Below are 6224 nucleotides of genomic sequence, written 5' to 3' on the forward strand. Positions count from 1 at the left end.
CGTGGTTTTCTCTTGGTCTTCCAGGGCTATCTCTATTTGGTTATATCCAGAATATCCATCAAGAAAACTATAGGAGTGACCTGCTACCCTCTCTAAAACTTGATCAATGAATGGTAGAGGGAAATGGTCCTTCTTTGTGACCTGGTTCAATTTTCTATAGTCAATGCAAACACGCCAACCAGTGGTGACACGTGTTGGTATGAGTTCATTATTAGAATTCTGCACAATAGTTATTCTGGATTTCTTTGGGACTACTTGAGTTGGACTCACCCAAACACTATCGGATATTGGGTAGATGATTCCCACATCCAATAATTTGATCACATCATTTTTACAACTTCCATCATGTTTGGATTGAGACGCCTTTGAGGTTGTCTAATTGGTTTGGCGTCCTCATCGAGGTGGATCCGATGGGTGCATATGGAAGGGCTTATACCCTTGATGTCAGAAATGGTCCAGCCCAAGGCTCCTTTGTGGTCCCTTAGAACTTTCAACAATTTAATCTCTTGATCCTTCTCTAAAAATGAAGAGATCACCACAGGATAAGTTTTATTTTCACCTAAGTATACATACTTAAGCTCATTTGGCAGTGGTTTTAAATCAAGCTTTGGAACATTGGTTGGTGATGATAGAGGTTGCAAGTCCTCGATAGATAGGATTTGAGTGCGCGGTCTCCATTGGCACATACCAATGTCCTGAGTGGTAATGCTCTCATTATCATCAGAAATTTCAGCAAGCACTTTTTCTAAATCAGAATTTTTCAAGTCTCCAATGACTTGAATCAATTCATCAGTCAGACTAGGTTCTAATTCCTCTTCTTCTATCAAGCAGTCCATGAAATTCAACTCATGGATCTCATTATTATCAATGGGCTGCTTACATAGATTGAAAATATTTAGCTATAGTGTCATGTTACCAAAAGACAAGTTCATCATTCCATTCCTGCAATTTATGATTGCATTTGAAGTTGTTAGGAATGGGCGGCCTAAAATGATCGGAACTTGAGCACTAGCATTTCCACATGGTTCAGTGTCTAGTACAATAAAATCCACGGGAAGTAGAATTTCTCCACTTGGACTAGCACGTCCTCTAAAACTTCCCTTGGTACCTTAATAAAGCGGTCAGCGAGTTGAAGTGTAATTGTGGTTGGTTTAAGCTCGCCTAACCCCATTTATTTGTAAACTGAATAAGGTACTAAGTTGACACTTGCACTCAAATCTAGCAAAGCATGCTCAATTTGAAAATTCTCAATAATACAAGGAATAGTGGGACTTCCCGGGTCTTTGTATTTGGGTACAACCCTTTGTTGAATGATAACGCTCACTTTCTCAGTAAGGAAGGCCTTTTTGTGCACATTTAATTTTCTCTTTATAGTGCACAAGTCCTTGAGATATTTAGCATATGATGGAATTTATCTAATGGCATCAAGCAGAGGAATATTGACAGTAACCTTTTAGAGCACATCCAACACCTCTTGATATTTCATGGGGACAGTTAGATTCCGAAGTCTAAATGGGAACGGAACTGGAGGCTTATATGATTTAGTCTCTTTATCCTTTTGTTGTTGCAGCTCTTGAACCATAACCGATTCATCATTCTCTTGAGACAGTGCCTCATCCCCCGATATTTCTACCGGTTATATTATCTTATTATCGACCTTTTTTTCCACTTCTTAAGGTAATGATGGCCATACCTTGTTCATGATGTAGCTCGCTTGGATTTGGGTCTCCAATGAAATGTGTGTTTCTGGGGTTTGGCACAGGTTGAGAAGGAAGAGTGCCTTTTTCCCTAGCATTTAGTTGAGTCTCAATCCTAGCCACGGCCGTCTTTAATTCCTGATTTGATTGGATTAGAGACTGATTCATTTGAGCTTGAGAGTTCATGAATGCGGTCAATGCATCCTCCACAGATGATCGCTTTGGTGGGGGCACATATGGTGCATTGTTAGGTGCCCCAAAGAAGTTATTTTGTGGAGGCATTTGAGGTGCATTGGGCACATTAATTTATGGTCCATTCCTCCAACTAAGATTAGGATGGTTATACCAATTTGGATTATACGTGTTTCTCATTAGTTGTATAACTGACCTTTGGTAGTTATTTGTAGCATTTGCTTGCTCACTCTCATGCGTGATATTTTGTACAACTGAGATTATTGGATAATCCTTTGTGTCATGGTTTGTACCACCAAAAATGCTAAAAAAATTACCTAAGGAAGTGTTTGCTTTAACCATATCAACCTTCCTAATTTCTAATGCTTTGACCTTTCTAGCCAATGCTGTGAATTTTGCATTAAGGTCGTCTTCCTCTCTTAAGACATACATCCCGGCTTTCTCTCTAGGAATGGGTCTAGTTTGGTCTGGTTTAACGAGACATTCCATGTCTGCGCATTCTTTGCTAACATATCTAAAAAATCCCAAGCCTCATAATGATCCTTATCAAGAAAGGTTCCACCACACATCATCTCTATGAACTGATGGGTATCCATGGTGAGCCCCTTTTGAAATGCATCAATCACGTACCATGGTTCATAACCATGATGTGGACAAGTAATTAGAAGGTCTTTAAAGCACTCCTAAGCTTGAAAAAACAGTTCATTCCCCTTTTGGGAGAATGACATGATTTCTTGTTTTAGTGCATTTATTTTGTGCTCAGGAAAGAACTTTGTCAAAAACTCTTTACTTAAGGCTTGCCATGTAGTGATGGTATTAGGTCTTAGAGAGTTGAGCCACGCTTTGGCCCGATCCTTTAGAGAAAATGAGAATAACCTAAGCTTAAGTACATCCCGATTACCATTGTTTACTTGTAATGTTGCAATTAGTTCCTCAAAGTCCTTAAGGTGAAAGTAGGAGCTTTAATCCAAGCCATGAAATTTAGGAATTAATTGAATCATACCTGGTTTAAAGTCAATGTTCCCTGTGTGAGCAGGGAACACTATGCAAGATAGTAAAGTTGATCTCTCAGGGTATAAATGTTCATGTAAAGTCCATGATTGGTTTAACACATTCCTATGAACTTCATTTTCATCCTCAAGAGGAGGATTATTTTAATTTATAATTGGATCTGGCAGATTTGGATTTGGATTATCAATTGGGTCTGCCATAGAATCCAAGTGATGTTAAGTGCCTCTTCTAAGTGAATGATCAAGGTTTAGAACTAGTCCACCTTTGGAGGAAAGTCGATTGTTTTGATCCCTACTCCAACGGGACATAAACCATCTACACCACACAACAAATACCACTAATTCAAATAGCAAGTATAATATTTAAAATAAAAATAAAAACTTAAATCAACAACCCAGTGGAGAGCCGACCATGAGGGTTCGATCCACAAAGCAAAATAAATCAACAACCCGGGCAGCAGAGCCGACCATGAGGGTTCGATCCACAAAGCAAAATAAATCAACAACCCGGGCGGAGCCGACCATGAGGGTTCGATCTACAAAGTAAAATAAATCAACAACCCAGGTGGCAGAGCCGACCATGAGGGTTCAATCCACAAAGCAAAATAAATCAACAACCCGGGCGGGGCGACCATGAGGGTTCAATCCACAAAGCAAAATAAAAAAATAAATAAATAAATAAAAGTAAAACTAATGCAGAAATTAAACTATGCTAATATGAAAAATAGATTCAGCGGATGATCTTTGTGATCAAACAGCAACTATAGGACAACCATAGCACTTGGGTGATAAAATCCCAAGCAGGGCAACCTTATGTCATAGTTAGTGCTTGAAAGTCCCAACTGAATTTATTTTCAAAGAAAAAGAAAATAAGAAAAAAAATAAAAAAAAAAAAAAAATAAAAAAATCTATGAAAAATCTGGAGGGTTTAGAAGAAAACTTACCTTGGCTATCTTGCACAGATCTGATCTATCTCAGTCTCTCCCCGGCAACGGCGCCAAAAACTTGACTGCTTGCTTCCAAGTGCAGAGGTTCATAAGTAATATCCTGTGAATACAGGGTCGATCCCACAGGGAGATGAATTGCGAGAAGGAAAAAATCAAATGCAAAACAAACTAAGTAATAAAAACTAAACTGATGATTTGATTTTTGGATTTTTGAATGGATGTAATTCAATTGAATAAAAAAAATACCCAAGCTTCAAAGTTCCACACATAGATTAATGTTCCAAAATCATGATGACTTGGATAACACAACTAGGATCTGAGCACTATGGTCAGCCTAATCGGAAAATAAAACACTTTAAATATTTTAATAAATGATATAAAAGATTAGAAAATAATAGATTTGCACCATTGACATATATTCTCAAGCGCTAGTGATTTTAAGTATTCAATATCTATAGGATAATGAATATCAAAGAAATATAACAGGTTGAGAACATCTCCTATCTAGGAAATCTGATTAATCTAGGGTAAGCCTATCCATCAATGTAAATCTCATATGATGGAAACATATGGATCTTACAAGAGGATAAAAACAAAACCTAAATAATAGATAATATGCATACACCATTATTCTCATCATTAAAACAATCAATCATCATAATTTAAAGAAATATTAAACCCATGTGCTTCCCTTCTAGCTTGGGCTAGAGGGAACTTAGAAAAACATAATTAAATTGCAGAAATAAAAAGCAACAAGAAAGAAAGAAGAAAAATTGCAAATAAAAAAGATCTAAAAGGAAAGAAACAACTTATAAAGCTTTAATAAAACTAAAAACTCTTTAAAAAAACCCTAAATATTGCTCTTGAATGCTTCTAATGATGCTTTAGAATGCCCTAGGAGGCCCTATTTATAAGTAGGGAACTCCAAACTTCGTACAAAGTTGAAAACCCTAGAAAACGCCTCAAATATACGTATTTTCCCAAAATAGACTTCTCGCTGCATAGCTCGTTTAAAACAGACTTCCTGCTGCTTAGTTTTTCAAAATAAACTTCACAGCTTCAAAATACACTTTTTTAGGACGATTTCAGGATTCTTCACTTCAAATCTTCGATTCTCTTCATTCCTCGCTTGGTTTTCTTGGATCTTTGGCATGTGAATTCTTCAATCTTGATCTCCTAAGATCCATCCATTGCCTTGGTGAATTTGAGCATCAAATTCTTACTTTTTAACACCTTTTTCAATCCAAGCTTTTAAATTCACCTTGCAACACATACATGAGTAAAATAGAATATTAAGATGATTTATGTTCATAAAACCAAGATATAAATGGGGAAAAATATGCAATATTTGAGTCTTAACAAATACCAACCTACATGACGAGGGTTGGACTTCACTTGGTAAAGGTGTAGAAATTCATCCACAGTCAAGTCAGGCTGGCCGAGCTGGAACCACAAAAAAGGGGGACAAAGGAGACCCTGGCTTGAGCAGGGGACCCTCCGATGCCAAAGTCAGGCCTGGATTCTGGGTCTAAGAGTATTGATGAGCTTTTTAGAGAGAATTTGTTTTCGTACCTCTCAAGGTGACAGGGGTCCTTCTTTTATAGCTGCTGGGACATTTGTCGCACAAGGATTCTCTTCCCGATATTGAGCGCGAGATATTCTCCTGGTATCACGGAAATAGGATCCCGCCCATCTTGAGCCTTCATCCGATCCCGTGAGCTTCGGGGTCGGAGATCTTATCCCAAGATATCCGGGATGAGGCCCGACCTAGCGATGGTCGGTCTGGCAAGGTGGTCCGCCCGACGCATGCCCGGAACGCTGATGAGTCGTCCGAACCGACTCAACCTTTGTCTCGGTTTAGCGAATCATGCCTCGGACTTGACACATCCTTTTGTGACCCGAGGCATTAAGTCCGAGTGTGCGGACTTGTCTTTTGAAAATTGCATACCAACTATAGAAAATGCTAAGGAAATTGCTACTTTCCTGCAGCACCCATGTTAGTATACCAATGTTGCAATTATATATTTCCTTGCTCAGTTGTATCCTTTAAATATTTAAATTATAGATTAGAGGTCTCTGGTCCAGCTAGAGCTGCATACGGCCCCCCAACCCAACCAACCAGGCTCAACCAAATGTCCGAGTCGGGCTGGTCCAAGTTGACCCCTACCCATGTTGCACCCTCAACACCGCACACGCGCATACCACAGGAACGGCAGACGAGTCACCGCAAGAACGACAGCCCAGGTTTCACCATTTAAACAAGAAAAATAAATGACAAAAAAAAGAAGAAGATTTGTCTTTTTCTATCCAAACCAATAAGAGGAGGAGAGAGAGAGAGATCTAGAGGGTGCACCGGACGGACGCGGATTTGCTACTGA

This window comes from Magnolia sinica, chromosome 2 (genome assembly GCF_029962835.1).
Source record: "Magnolia sinica isolate HGM2019 chromosome 2, MsV1, whole genome shotgun sequence".
Lineage (NCBI taxonomy): Eukaryota > Viridiplantae > Streptophyta > Magnoliopsida > Magnoliales > Magnoliaceae > Magnolia > Magnolia sinica.